General features: G+C 40.6%; 1 protein-coding gene across 2 annotated transcripts in view; it reads left to right on the forward strand.

The window, feature by feature from the left end:
* The window catches only part of CNST (consortin, connexin sorting protein), a 113,737-nt gene that overhangs the window by 658 nt on the left and 97,307 nt on the right, over positions 1-15,772 (forward strand). The window contains exon 1 of one of the 2 annotated variants that reach the window (XM_032317526.1): positions 3,274-3,659. The exons of the other annotated variant lie outside the window; for it this stretch is intronic. The gene's annotated coding sequence lies outside the window, so the exon portion shown is untranslated. Of the gene's footprint in view, positions 1-3,273; positions 3,660-15,772 lie in introns of those variants that run through there. 2 annotated transcript variants of the gene reach the window in all.

Raw genomic sequence — 15,772 nt, forward strand, 5'->3', positions numbered from 1 at the left:
TCTCTTCGTAAGCTGGGAAGGGTTGCGACCTCAGGATGCTTATTTTGATCCCTGTGTAAACTTACTCACAGGCGTACTGTGGCGTGCAGTTTTGAAGACCCATTCCAAAACCTCTAAAAATAGGGCGCTCTAATGGAAATTTTGGCAATCTTTTCACCGGTTGGGCAATGTTAGGAGACTCGATTCGTTTTGCGTGATTCCGGGGTTTAGGGATTATACTCAGACAGAGATTTACCCATTACTCTTTACACCAGGGCAGGAAGCTGCAGCCAATCAACACCCCCATTAAAATATGTGCAATCCTTTCTGCTTACTCGACTGGGAGCGTAATTGAGCTTGGTATTTATATGCACGAGGAAAAGGTTTCTAAGGAATGTATCACCTGGCGAATTGAAGTCTGAAGATTATACTCAGCTGATGAATCTCAAAATGGATAAAGAAATTGACAGGCAAATATGTGTGGCCTTCTGGGGATTATAAATTTGCCAGGACACCTTAGAAAGTGTTTCAGCAACTGTTGCGGAAGCCTTGGGGACTCCTTGGTCCAAATTTCCTCAAATTCTTTTTTTTATACGTTTCCCCATTGACAGTTTTCTAGAAGTGACTCTTGGATCCTCTGGACACCTGAGAAAGCTTTTCCTCTCTCTTTCTTTCTCTCTTTATTTCTCTCTCTCTTTCTTTCTTTCTTCTTTTTTTTTTTTTTTTAAAGATTTGATTAATTTATTTGACAGAGAGAGTGATCACAAGCAGACAGAGAGGCAGGGAGAGAGGGGGAAGCAGGCTCTCTGCTGAGCAGAGAGCGGATGCGGGGCTCGATCCCAGGACCCTGGGATCCCAAGACCCTGGGATCCCAAGACCCTGAGCCAAAGGCAGAGGCTTAACCCACGGAGCCACCCAGTCGCCCCACCCCCTCCATTCTTTAAAGAGCTCTCTCCTCTACTCTTTTAAATATTTTCATAGATTCAGAAATACAGTAATTTTTTTCCCTCAAAAGCCCTGGAGGCCTGAGTAGTTTTAAATCAAATAAAGAAGAAATATGTCATGCTAAAAGAATAAAGGTTTTGCTTCTAGAAATGTATTGTTTCTCACGTTTAAATTACTCTTAAAAAATCACGGTGCAAGTTATTTGTTTTTAAATATGTTTTCTTATTCCATATGGTTTGTGGACTAAAGGTAGCCCATCTAGCCCTAGAGAAATTGATGTTTCTTATTTTGCTTTTGAGCTGCGTTTTTTTTCTTTCCTTTATTTCTTCTTCTCCTTTTTTCCTCCCTTAGTTTTGGACAAGAGAATTAAGTTGTAAGTATTTCCTTTTTATAATGTTAGTGGTTGGTTGTGGTTGAGGGTGCTTGAATAATAAAGATAAGATTTTATATAGCTTTCTGGGGCCCTAGGTCCTGGAAATGAAAGAAATGTTAATTTCACTTTAAAGATGTGATCAACATTCTGATCTACTTTATTAGAAACACTTGGTTTGTGTATTTCCCACCTTATTTTCTTAAGAGATGTAATTTCTGCATCCTGTGCTATTTTTGCCTTTTCGAAGTCAAGTAATCTTTCTTTAAAATGGTGTTAGGGCAAAGTGATTCTATTTTTACATTGTTCTTAAGTTATTTTTATTATAATATCAATGGATCCAGAAAAGAATTGCTGCTTTTTCTTTTGGCTTTTATTTTTATTATTTATTCAAAGATTATTTATTTTAGAGGGTGCATGCTGGGTAGAGCACAGGGAGAAAGACAGGAAAAGAAGTGGACTCCCCGGTGAGCAGGGAGCCCCACATGGGTCTCTACCCTCACAACTCCAAGATTATGACCTGAACCAAAAATAAAATTTGGAGCCCAGCTGATGAGCCACCCACGCACCCTTCTTTTGGCTTTTATTTATTTAAAGATTTTATATATTTGAGAGAGAGACAGTGAGAAAGAGCATGAGCGAGAAGAGGGTCTGAGGGAGAAGCAGACTATCTTTGGGGCTGGGCACCTGATGGTGGGATTCGATCCCAGAACTCCAGAGTCATGACTTGAGCTGAAGGCAGCCGCCCAACCAACTGAGCCACCCAGGTGCCCTGTTTACTTATTTTTCAGATTTTGCTTATTTATTTGAGAGAGAGACAGTGAGTGAGCATGAAAGAGGGTCAGAGGGAGAAGCAGACTGCCTTGCTGAGCAGGGAGCCTGATGCTGTACTCGATCGGGGACTCCAGGATCATGACCTGAGCCAAAGGCAGTTGCTTAACCAACTGAGCCGCTCAGGCGCCCCTTCTTTTGGCTTTTAAATGGCAGTCGTGATTGGGAAATGTCAAGTGATAGCTCATGTTTGGTATCAGAACTAAAGGTGGGAGTCTAGGGGCGTCTGGGTGGCTCAGTGGGTTAAAGCCTCTGCCTTCCTCTCAGGTCATAGTCCCAGGGTCTTGGGATTGAGCCCTACATCGGGCTCTCTGCTCAGCAGGGAGCCTGCTTCTCACTCTCTCTCTGTGGCCTCTCTTGCCTGCTTGTGACCTCTGTCAAATAAATAAATAAGATCTTAAAAAAAAAATAAAGGTGTGAGTTTATAAGCATTGCTATAGAGACTGTAGGTCTGTAACAATCCAACTGTAAATGCAAGCCATATGAGCAATGTAAAGTCTCCTAAATAAAAAATAACAAATTAAAAAGTGAAATTAAGGGGCGCCTGGGTGGCTCAGTGGGTTAAAGCCTCTGCCTTCGGCTCAGGTCATGATCCCAGGGTTCTGGGATAGAGCCCCGCATCGGGTTCTTTGCTTGGCAGGGAGCCTGCTTCCCTTCCTGTCTCACTGCCTACTTGTGATCTCTGTCTGTCAAATAAATAAATAAATAATCTTTTAAAAAAAAGTGAAATTAATAATATATTTTATTTAATCCATACACTTTTAGATGTAATCGATTTGGTAATAATGATATTTTGCATTCTCTCATGCTTCATCTACAAAATCTGTTTTTTATACTTAGAGTACATTTGAATTCAGACCAGCCACATTTCAAGTGCTCAGTAACTACATGTACATAGCAAATGGCTAGGACCTTACTGAGCAACACATAGCTATAGGATAACTGTATGATTTTTTTTAAAAGATTTTTTTTAGGAAAAGATTTTATTTATCTATTTGACAGAGATCACAAGTAGGCAGAGAGGCAGGCAGAGAGAAAGGGGGAAGCAGGCTCCTTGCTGAGCAGAGAGCCCAATGTGGGGCTTGATCCCAGGACCCTGAGACCATGGCTTGAGCCAAAGGCAGAGTCTTAACCCACTGAGCCACCCAGGCACCCCAACTGTGTAATTTTTAAGATGTCTTCCTACTCTGAGAGTTTGGAGTAAATCTCGGGGGTAAGTTTAAAAATCCATTTCCTAAGGTGCTGTGATATTCAAACTGAGAAGTTTGTGTGGCAGGAAGAAGGTTCCAAGAAGTCTCTTCCTCTTAGTGTTGACTGTATTCACACTGAGGAGGATGAACAGGTGCATGTTTCCTGAGAGTGGTAAGATGATTAGAATGCTCAGTCATTTCCTGGGCTGTCATTGTTACAGTTATTGAGGTTTTCATGTCAGCAGTGTATCAAGGCCTGTGTGAGTCTCTGTTTACTTTACTTGTGGCTGTGAAGAAGGGAGAACTTGAAGACCTACAGGAAGATTGACCTTTACTGTGAACAGGTAGAGTTCCTGCTTTTGTAGACTTATTTTCTGAATCAGTTTCAGATGTGGCTTAGAATTTTGTAAATGTGCTCCTCTCTGTGATGGCATTGCTTGTCAAAGGAAAGAGAAAATCTTATCAGCAAGATTCAGAAAGAAAGGGTTTAATTTTTGGCTCTAAAAGGCTGGGAGCCTGATTACTAGCAAACAACGTGCGTGTGGTGGTTTAGATAAATTTAAAAGGAAATATGGCACTATTTAAAAATAAAAAAAAATTTTATATATGAGAGAGAGAGAGAGAACTGGGGAGAGAGGGGAGAAGTGGACTCCCCACTAAGCAGGGAGCCCAAGGCAGGGCTCAATTCCAGGATTGGGGATCATGACCTGAGGGAAATATATTGCACTTTTTTGTAGAAAACTAATGACGTGCTGGCTAGGTATGTGCTTTAAGTTGTTTTTGCAATGGGGTGATTGACATGGAACCATCTCTTGTTCAGCATTGTTAAAAGTGAAAGATAACTCTGTTGGAAAACTAATCCTGCAGCTAACTGACTTCAGTGGGATCAATGGGACCCATCATTATTCCTATCTCGACTTGTATTTTTTTTTTAATTTTTTTTTAAATTTTTATTTTTTTACTTGACCCAGAGAGAGAGAGAGAGAGAGATCACAAGCAGGCAGAGAGACAGGCAGAGAGAGAGGAGAAGCAGGCTCTCTGCCGAGCAAAGAGCCCGATGCAGGGCTCAATCCCAGGACCCTGAGATCATGACCTGAGCCAAAGGCAGAGGCTTAACCCACTGAGCCACCCAGGCACCCCCTTTTTTTTTTTAAGTTTTTAAAAAAAATTTTTAGAGAGAGCAAGAGCAAGGGGAGGGCCAGAGGGTAAGAGAATCCCAAGCAGGTGCCATGGCCAGCTTGGAACCAGACATGGCACACCATTTCAGAACCTCGAGATCATGACCTGAACTGAACTCAGAAGTCACATGCTTAACCAACTGAGCCACCCAGGAGTCCCTAGACTTGTATATCCTGTTAAACTTCCTAAATACAACTTTATTTGCACTGTTTACATCTACATTGAATATTAAAATTCGGTGGCAAAATTCACCTGAAAGATTTAATATTTAATATAATCTAAGAGAAATGCTCCCTCCCCAACCTTTATGGCATAAAGAAATCTTAAATTATGTGGTCAGCAAACAAAATTCCTTTGTAAAGTCTGGTCATTGTAGATCTGGCATATATTAAAGTATCAGAGATAGACTTGGGGAAGGAGAAGTGATTGGATGGTGCTTGTTTGGTGAGACATATGTGTACATTATAGTAGGAGAATGTGGTGTTTTCATTTGTATTTAAATCTAGATGACTGTCCATTGACACCATTTTAATGGAATAAGAAAGATAATATATTTTGTTCCTACAAATTAGTCTTGGCAATTTTTTAAAATTAATTTTTAAAATTTATTTTCAGCATAATAGTATTCATTGTTTTTGCACCACACCCAGTGCTCCATGCAATCCGTGTCCTCTCTAATACCCACCACCTGGTACCCCGACCTCCCACCCCCTCACCGCTTCAAAACCCTCAGATTGTTTTTCAGAGTCCATAGTCTCTCATGGTTCACCTCCCCTTCCAATTTCCCTCAACTCCCTTCTCCTCTCCATCTCCCCTTGTCCTCTATGCTATTTGTTATGCTCCACAAATAAGTGAAGCCATATGATAATTGACTCTGTCTGCTTGACTTATTTCACTCAGCATAATCTCTTCCAGTCCCGTCCATGTTTGGCAATTTTTTTTTTTTAATTTGAGGAAGAGTAATTGAGAGTTTGGCAGTTCTCTATTTTTATTTTTATTTACTTATTTTTTTAAAGATTTTTATTTATTTATGACACAGAGATATCGAGAGAGGGAACACAACAAGCACAGGGGAGCTGGAGAGGGAGAAGCAGGCTCCCCGCCGAGCAGAAAACCCATATGGGGCTCGATCCCAGGACTCTGGGATCATGACCTGAGCCGAAGGCAGATGCTTAACTGACTGAGCCACCCAGGTGCCCCAGCAGTTCTCAATTTTTTTTTTTTCCCAAAGATTTCGCTCATTTGTCAGAGAGAGAGAGAGTGAGCACAGGCAGACAGAATGGCAGACAGAGGCAAAGGCAGAAGCAGGCTCCCCACTGAGCAAGGAGCCCAATGTGGGACTCAATCCCATGATGCCAGCATCATGACCTGAGCCAAAGGCAGCCGCTTAACCAACTGACCAGCAGTTCTCAATTTTTAAAGAAGATCTTAAATGATTGAAGTGGCCTCTCTATGGATTTTTTTTTAATTGAGAAATTCTACTCACATACTCACTGTGTCTGTGTCTTGCTACTGTTGTGGAGCATTCTCTCTGAGTCCCTGAAGATTCACACAAATATAGGCTCTTTTGTTTATTTAGGAATCATTCCCTTGGGGGAAATTATATTTTCTTTTAACCAGGGAATACTTTTGTTTTTCACATATTTGAAATAATTTATTTGTAATATTTTTAAAGAAGTATATCACTGGTCAATTATACTTCAATAAAAGAAAAAGGAAAATCATGTCTGAACATGATAACGTCATGTAAAACTTTTCTGAATCTTATAATAACTTGAGATTTCTTAAATTGTTCAATCGCTGTTGTGAGATTCTGCTGTCTGAAGTATTTGGAGATAGAAACTTAGTAGTAACACCCTGCTCCTCCCTGCCCTCTCTTAGAACTTCCTCTTTTTCTGTCATCATTAGCCATGTGGAAAGGAAAGATAGTAATGTGTCTGTCAAAATACTGACAAATTAAGTTTATTTTTCTGTTTGACTGTAGGAAGAATGCTGAAGCAGTAAGCAACAAACACTGTCACCTTTATTGACATTTGGTCTTTTGACATTTTAAATGACAGTACTTAGGCGATTTTAGGAATTAGCAATGTTTTCTAATTGTTGTATCTGCTAAATTCTCTTATGAGAATACTTACCCTGTTTTTCCTGGAAGACTGCTACCTAGCTGAATAATTACTGTTTTTTTTCCCTCTGTTAAATGCATCTAGAAAATTCAGTGCATTCAGTGGTTGTGGTTTTCTAATTAGAACGAAGGCAAACTAATATTTTAAAGCATCTTTTATACTAGAGACTTTGAAATAATTTCCTTAAAATATGTGAACTTTATGATAAGATACAGAATGCTGTTGTTTCTGAGTATTTCAGAGCATACCACTTACATTTTACTTTTATGCATACATTGCTTTTCTTGCTACTTTTCTTTTTTGCAGGTAATAAAACTGTACAGCTATATCTCAAAAACGTTTTTAGAGGAACTGAAAAACATTGCTTAAGATTTTTCAATGAGAACTTTTTTTTTTTTTAAGATTTTATTTATTTTCTTGACAGACAGGGAGAGAGGGAACACAAGCAGAAGGAGTGGGAGAGGGAGAAGGAGACCCCTTGCTGAACGGGGGCCACTGTGGGGCTCAAACTGGGCTCCATCCCAGGACCCTGGAATCAAGACCTGAGCCAAAGGTAGACACTTAATGACTGAGCCACCCAGGCGCTCCTATGAGCACTTATTTTTGTGAAAATGTATTCTATTTATTGGAACCTAGTGGAGTTATTTCTTTTGTATCAGATTACTTCCTTCAGTTTTTCTTTTTCCCCTGCTTGTGGAGCATGAAGATGGTTTAGTTAACTCAGGACTTGAAAGGGATCATACCAAAGTAGTTGTGATTTCCTCCCTCAAGTTCAACTCAGAAAAGAGTGAAAGTTCGTGGAAACTATGCTGATCAGTAAATTATGAAATTTTTCATAATTTTTTTTTTTTCCTGGAAAAGGCTTTATACTCATTTGTGACTTCTTAATCCAGATTCAGTCACCAGGCTTTATTTTCTTCAACACCTTACAAAGTAACCACTTCCTTTTGCTCCAATAGTTAAAAAAAAATTTGTTGTTGTTGTGGAGTTCTTTACCATCCCAGTTAGAGCTATGCCGGCAGCACTGGGAAAGCAATGTAAAGAGCTAAAAGTAATGACAAGGTCATTTGACTTCCTTATTTAAATCCTATAATACAGGTTTGGTGAATGAGGAGAGAAAAAAATGGTTTCTCTTCTTAGTCTTAGATCTGAATTCCAGCTTAAAAATTGATCTCCTAGGGGCGCCTGGGTGGCTCAGTGGGTTAAGCCGCTGCCTTCGGCTCAGGTCATGATCTCAGGGTCCTGGGATCGAGTCCCACGTCGGGCTCTCGGCTCAGCGGGGAGCCTGCTTCCTCCTCTCTCTCTCTCTCTGCCTGCCTCTCTGCCTACTTGTGATCTCTCTGTCAAATGAATAAATAAAATCTTTAAAAAAATAAAAAAAATAATGGGCACCTGGGTGGCTCAGTGGGTTAAGCCGCTGCCTTCGGCTCAGGTCATGATCTCAGGGTCCTGGGATCGAGTCCCGCATCGGGCTCTCTGCTCAGCAGGGAGCCTGCTTCCTCCTCTCTCTCTCTCTCTCTCTACCTGTCTCTCTGCCTACTTGTGATCTCTCTCTGTCAAATAAATAAATAAAATCTTTACAAAAAAAAATCTTTAAAAAAAAAAAATAAAAAAATAATAAAAAAATAAAAAATAAAAAAATTGATCTCCTAGGTCTTCTGTCCACCAAATCTCATATTTTCACAAGCCAGAGAAAGATGTTTAACATTCACCTAAAGTAAAAGAACATTTAATTTGGGAGATAGTTTTTAATTATATCAAGTGGCCTCTTTTTTAATTATAATTTTGTGGATTTTGATGCCTACTGGCTTTATGTCCTTTTTCAGCTGTTAGCTGGGGAAAATGTAGGGATTCCCTAATGAACCCCAACATGGCTTTGACCTTTGCTAAAATGGCTTGCCTTCCCTGACAGCTTCAAAGAGTATATTCCTATGCATGCAAAACATGAGCAAAAATTCTGTTCCAGGGGCGCCTGGGTGGCTCAGCAGGTTAAGCCGCTGCCTTCGGCTCGGGTCATGATCTCAGGGTCCTGGGATCGAGTCCCATATCGGGCTCTCTGCTCGGCAGGGAGCCTGCTTCCCTCTCTCTCTCTCTCTCTCTCTCTCTCTCTGCCTGCCTCTCTCTCTGTCTACTTGTGATCTCTCTCTGTCAAATAAATAAATAAATAAAATCTTTAAAAAAAAAAAATTCTGTTCCAGGAACACTTATGGATTCTTATATTCTAAGAATGTCTGTCTTATAACTACTATACACTTGTATAGTACTGTGTATTTTGTCTAACCTTTGCTGTAGAGTTTCCATTCTGTTCTAGCTCCTCAGAATATGTGAAAAGATACCCATAATGCCCCAAAAATTATTCTGCCTTACCTCACCTTTTGGTTTCTGTTCTTCTATGGCAAGTTCAAAAGTCAGAACAGGTCATGGTTTATTAGAGACTTGAAGGGGGGGAGGAGTATAAACCCTACTCCTTCCCTCTTTCCTCTCCTGCCTGCTCTATTACAAAAGTGATCATGCTCCGGAGAGAAAATGTAGATAAATTTTAACTTGAGGAGAACATGGTTATTCAAAAATTAGTATTTTGTCTGTAGTTGAAGTTAATAAAAAGCTTTAATTTAGAGTCAGAATCCATTGGTCTCTCATGCTACTTAAGATGTCAGTTGGATTTGTCAGGAAGAAAGTGAGTACAAGTATATTTTGAGTACACGGACATACGCTGTACTAGAGTGTATTTAGTAGTAGTTCTTTTTATCAGATATTTTTCTTCAGGGACTATTCACCACTGAAATAAAACATCTTCGGGGAAAATCGTATTCTACAAATAATATTTTATTGATTTATTTATTTTTCTACCAATAATCTTTTAAAGCACCCTAAAGTATCCAGGACAATTTTTTTTTTCTCTATTGGTTTATCGTTTTAGAATTTGTAACCTAGAGTAAACTGCCTTGCTCTGGTATTCTATCTTTTCCTAAAACCCCATCAAAATACATTCTTTTGAATAACTAAAAGAAAGCATATTCACTTTTTTTTTTTAAGAAGATTTTATTTATCTGGGGGAGAGCAAGCAAGCAAAAGAGCAAGAGCAGGGGAGAAGGGCAGAGGAAGAGGGAGAGGCAGACTCCCCCCTGAGTAGGAAGCCCAATGCGGGACTCGATCCCAGGACTCCGCACTGAGGGCAGACACTTAACCTTAACCAACTGAGCCACCAAAGGCACCCCGAAAGAATATTCACTTTTACACCTGTCTTTTTTCCTGCCTCTCTACCAACTTTCAGTGTGCTCTAGATATAAGTCAACATGTCACTATTAACCAGACAAAAATGCACAAGTCTGGAGTTCTTGATGTGCTTGAACTGGCTAATGGTGGGAGGGGTGACAGCAGAAAGCAATTGACAGTACGGAGGAGTAGAAATTGAGGGCCGGAACATGGGGTGCTGGGAGTGGCCTGTGGAGATGTTGGGGGCTCATCTGAGGTGCAGAGATTGCTTTGGTGCCAGTAACAATATAAAATTGGTGATACTGGCTGCACTGGCCAGACAGTATGATGTCACCAGAGATCATTGAGACATGAAGAAATACTTATTCCACAAACGTATCAAGTCATTCTTTTTTTTTTTTTTTTTTTAAAGATTTTATTTATTTATTTGACAGAGAGATCACAAGTGGGCGGAGAGTCAGGCAGAGAGAGAGAGAGAAGCAGGCTCCCGCTGAGCAAAGAGCCCGATGCGGGGCTCGATCCCAGGACACTGAGATCATGACCTGAGCCGAAGGCAGCGGCTTAATCCACTGAGCCACCCAGGCGCCCCTCAAGTCATTCTTTTTATTGTAAAACACCAAGTACTCGTTTTCAGCAGAGAAATCTGCCTTTGATATGCAGGATGGATTGAAAGGGCTATGTGAGAGGGCGCCTGGGTGGCTCAGTGGGTTAAAGCCTCTGCCTTCAGCTCAGGACATGATCCCAGGGTCCTGGGATCGAGCCCCACATTGGGCTCTCTGCTCAGTGTGGAGCCTCCCCCCCACCCCGCCTGCCTTTCTGCCTGCTTGTGATCTCTGTCTGTCAAATAAATAAATGAAATCTTTAAAAGAAAGAAAGAGAGGTGCCTGGGTGGCTCAGTGGGTTGGGACCTCTGTCTTTGGCTCAGGTCATGGTCCCAGGGTCCTGCGTTCGAGCCCCATATCTGGGCTCTCTGCTCTGTGGGGAGCCTGCTTCCTCCTCTCTCTCTGCCTGCGTCTCTGGCTACTTGTGGTGTCTCTCTGTCAAATAAATAAATAAAATCTTTAAAAAAAATAAAAGAAAGAAAGAAAGGGCTATGTGAGACAGTGAGAGCCTTAATTAAGAGTAAATATGTCGGCCTGAACTCATTTTGAAATTTTCCTAGTAACTTTGGAAATGACAGAATTAATGAGTTTTTACTTCTTGTTCAAAAGCAGAATAGAAACTAAGCTAGAGAACTCCTGGCTTAGGTTTTGTGATTTAAAAATAGTGTTAAAATTGTGTTGGATGGGGCTCCTGGGTGGCTAAGTGGGTTAAGCTGCTGCCTTCGGCTCAGGTCATGATCCCAGGGTCCTGGGATCGAGGTCCGCATCAGGCTCTGCTTTGGCAGGAAGCCTGCTTCCCCACACCCCCACCCCCGCCTGCCTCTCTGCCTACTGGTGCTCTCTGTCTGTCAAATAAATAAAAATCTTTAAAAAAAATTGTGTTTGATGCTGTATGGATTATGTTCTTTATCCTAGTTGAGTTCATTACTTAATGTTACTGATAATCCACATGAACCTACACACTACAGTATACAAGTGCATGTACAAATTACAACATTCATACACATTTTGGTGAATAATTTTGAAATATAGTGGCTTGTGAATAAATCCAAACCCAGCATTAGGTCCTGTCAGGTTAATGGCTAATGTTTGAGCCCATAGGTGAACCATATTATACTAAATACTGTGAGAAAAGCAGTGGAAATCAGTTTTCACCTAAATATTTGATGAAAAATACACATCATAAGTATATGTACATAATTTTATTTCTTAATGTCATGAACAGCTGTATGTAGATTTGTTTTAGTTTTCTAGACAGGGAAAGAAAAATACATGAAAAACTTTGTTGTTTAGTATAATTTATAAAAATTCAGTAAATTTTGTATAGAATTTTATTTTTTTATTTTATCGGAATTTCAAATGCCACCTTTTTGACTTAGGATTTAGTGAACGTACAGGGATGGATTCTGTAACAGTTGAGATGAGTTCATTTCTAAGATCTGTAACGTTCCTAAGTAGAGGTCTATACTTTGTGCCCTTGAAAAATGGCTTTGAAAGAACTCCTGTTTCTCTAGGTTATTGGCAGATATTTCAGGCAACTCTTTGATGGTTCTAAAATAGAACAAAAAAAGCAATGGCTGTCTTCTGAAATGGTGAATAAACACACATCCCAAAAGGAAGAAAACCCTCAATATATTATATGAGATAATGTGTGTCAAAGTGATTACCTTCCATAGGGTGTAGCATACAGAAAGCACTTAGTAAATGGTGTGTTTTGTTTTAAGTTTGCTAAACTTTTGTGATAACCTTGTATTTACTTGTATTATTTTCTTTTTAAAGAGTAGTATTTAGATTAATGGTAGCATTATTAGTGATTTTTTAAAAATACGTTCTCGATTCTACTTTTTTAAGATTTTATTTATCTTAAAGATTTTTTAAAAATTTATTTGACAGAGAGAGAGAGAGAGAGAGAGAGAGAGAAAACAAGCAGGCAGAGAGGCAGGGAGAGGGGTAAGCAGGCTCCCTGCTGAGCAGAGAACCTGATGCAGGGCTTATTCCCAGGACACTGAGATTCTGACCTGAGCTGAAGGCAGAGGCTTAACCCATTGAGCCACCCAGGATCCCAAAATTTTATTTATTTTAGAGAGAGAGAGAGAGAGAGAGAGAGAACGCACATGAGGTAGAGCCAGGGGGAGGGGCAGAGGGAGAGGGAGTGAGAGGATCTCAGACAGACTCCCCAGTGAGTGTGGAGCCTATGCAGGGCTTCATACCAGAACCCTGATCATGATCTGAGCTGAAACCAAGAGTCAGATACTTAACCGACTGAGCCACTCAGGCACCTAGTGATTCAACTTTAAAAAAAATTTTTGAGTATAAAAATATATCTTTACGGCACCTGGGTGGCTCAGTGGGTTAAGCCTCTGCCTTCAGCTTAGGTCATGATCTCAGAGTCCTAGGATAGAGCCCCGAGTCAGGCTCTCTGCTCAGCAGGGAGCCTGCTTCCTGCCCCCTCTCTGCCTGATGCTCTGCCTACTTGTGATCTCTCTCTCTCTCTCTCTGTCAAATAGAAACAAACAAACAAAAAAAGTTAAAACATATCTTTAAATATGCAAAATATGGAAAAGTGCCAAAAAAGAAAAAAAAATCACTTGTACTCTCATTGACCAAGAAAAGGAACTGGTAGCAGTTTTGTGTATTTACTTTCAGTCTCTGCAGTGTGTGAACACAGTTGAGATCCTGTGATGTGTTTCAGAATCTACTTCAGTCAATGTATCGTAGATTTATAATGTACATATTTTGTGACTTTGTAACACTTGGAGTATAAACGGCTGAGGGAGTTGCTCCTCTGTCATTGAACATTTAGGTTGTTTCCCGTTTGTCACTGACTGCCACAGAGACCTTGCACAAACTATCGAAACACTTTTCCCCTTAGTTTTTGCATGTGTAGATGGGGGAAATGATACTTCATTGGAGTTACAAAGATTAACTGAAGTAATGTGAATGGAATTATGCAGAGCAGTTTCTGGAACAAAATAAGCCTTTAAAAGGATGCCTCCACGTCCAGCTTTGTGCATAGAAGATCCCTCCCCACTTCTTCTTCTTCTCTCTCTCTCTCTTTTTTTTTTTTTTTGTTGTTGTTGTTGATATTCAGAGTATTTCTTTCCCCATCAGTCTTCAGAAATAAAACTACTAGGTCTTAACTGTTTTGATATTCTTGCTACATATTGTGAAGTTGTTTTCTGATACATTGTGCCAATTTACATTCAGACTGAGGGGCCTGTTTCAATGTGTATTTCATTAAACCCTTACCAATACTACATATCTTGTTTTTAAAAATCCATGTACATTTTAGGGCGCCTGGATGGCTCAGTGGGTTAAAGCCTTGGGGTGCCTGGGTGGCTCAGTGGGTTAAAGCCTCTGCCTTTGGCTCATGTCATAATCCCAGGGTCCTGGGATCGAGCCCTGTATCAGGCTCTCTGCTCGGCAGACAGCCTGCTTCATCCACTCTCTCTTTCTGCCTGCTTCTCTGCCTGCTTGTGATCTCTATCTTTCAAATAAATACATAAATTAAAAAAAAAAAAAAAAAAAAACCTCTGCCCTTGGCTTACATCATGATCCCGGGGTCCTGGGATTGAGCCCTTCATTGGGCTCTGCCTAGTGGGGAACCTGCTTCCCTCTCTCTCTCTGCCTGCCTCTCTGCCTTCTTGTGATCTCTGTCTGTCAAATAAATAAATAAAAATCTTAAAAAAAAATCCTTGTACATTTTAGAGGTAAATAAGTTGCCCATTGTAGTTAGGGAAGACATTTTATAAAAGACTAGTATGGAATAAAGAGAGATGGGTTGCTGAGAGACTGGTAACAAGGCTTGGGAGTTGGGATTTGAGTTAAAATACAGGCAGTAATGAGTTCAGGAGGCCTCCTGCTACTCCTCTTGCTTTCCCCTGCCAGCCATTCAGTTTTCTCTAAAAACTCCTGGTCTTTGTACCTGTAATTTTTTTTTTTTAAAGATTTTACTTATTTATTTGACAGACAGAGACCACAAGTAGGCAGAGAGCAGTCAGAGAGAGGAGGAAGCAGGCTCCCTGCCAAGCAGAGAGCCAGATGCGGAGCTTGATCCCAGGACCCTGGGATCACGACCTGAGCTGAAGGTAGAGGCTTTAATCCACTGAGCCACCCAGGTGCCCCCTTTGTACCTGTATTGAAGTGCCTGTCCTATCCCCCCTGTCCTTCTTGTCCATCTATCTAATATTTTGATTCATTCTTAATCTCCTCCATGTCTTTTCATGTCCAGGCGCCTGCCTGGCTAAAACAACAGAGCACAGCAGAGTGTTCTTGGCCGGCAGGCTCACTTGAGGAAGAAAGAAGGTGACTGACCCACCAAGTTTAGTAATTACCAAATTTACCAAACACTAAATCAGTATACCTCCCCAGAGGTGAGTAAAGGAGTCTATCAGGAATGGGGAAGGTTTCTTTACTAACACAACTCTCATTTTTTGTATCAACTATCACATTCCTAGTGATAAAAAAGAAAAAAAAATAGCATATATTCAAGGCTTTTTAAAGTTTTTTCTTTCTTTTTTTGAAAGATTTTTTTAAAAGATTTTATTTATTTATTTGAGAGGGAGAGAATGAGAGAGAGAGAGAGCACAAGATGGGGAAAGTTAGAGGGAGAAGCAGACTTCCTGCTCAGCAGGGAGCCCAATGTGGGATTAGAGTCTGATGCGGGACTCGATCCTGGGACCCCCAGGATCATGACCTGAGCTGAAAGCAGTTGCTTAACCAACTGAGCCACCCAGGCAACCTAAGAGATTTTATTTTATTTATTTATTTTTTAAAAAGATTTTATTTATTTATTTGACAGGCAGAGATCACAAGTAGGCAGAGAAGTGGGCAGAGAAAGAGGGGGAAGCAGGCTCCCTGCTGATCAGAGAGCCCGATTTGGGGCTCAATTCCAGGACCCTGGCATCAGGATCTGAGCTGAAGGCAGCAGCTTCAACCCACTGAGCCACCCAGGCACCCTAAGAGATTTTATTTTTAAGTAATCTCTACACCCAACATAGGGCTTGAACTTACAACTCCAAGGTCAAGAGTTACATGCTGTACCCACTGAGCCAGCAACTCCAAGGTCAGGAGTTACATGCTGTACCGACTAAGCCAGCCAGGCGCCCCTACATGTTTTCTGAGTATAAAAATAATACAACTTACAATTCCATGAAAAGACAAGTAATCCAGTTTAAAAATGGGCAAAGTATCTGAATAGAACTTTCTCCAAAAAAAATATGCACGTGGCCAGTAATCACATGAAAAGATGCTCACTAGCCATCAGGGAAATGCAAATAAAAACCACAATGAGATAACTCTTTGTACTTGAGATGAAGAAGTTGGAACCCTTACACG

Source organism: Mustela erminea, chromosome 17 (assembly GCF_009829155.1).
Source record: "Mustela erminea isolate mMusErm1 chromosome 17, mMusErm1.Pri, whole genome shotgun sequence".
Taxonomy (NCBI): Eukaryota; Metazoa; Chordata; class Mammalia; order Carnivora; family Mustelidae; genus Mustela; species Mustela erminea.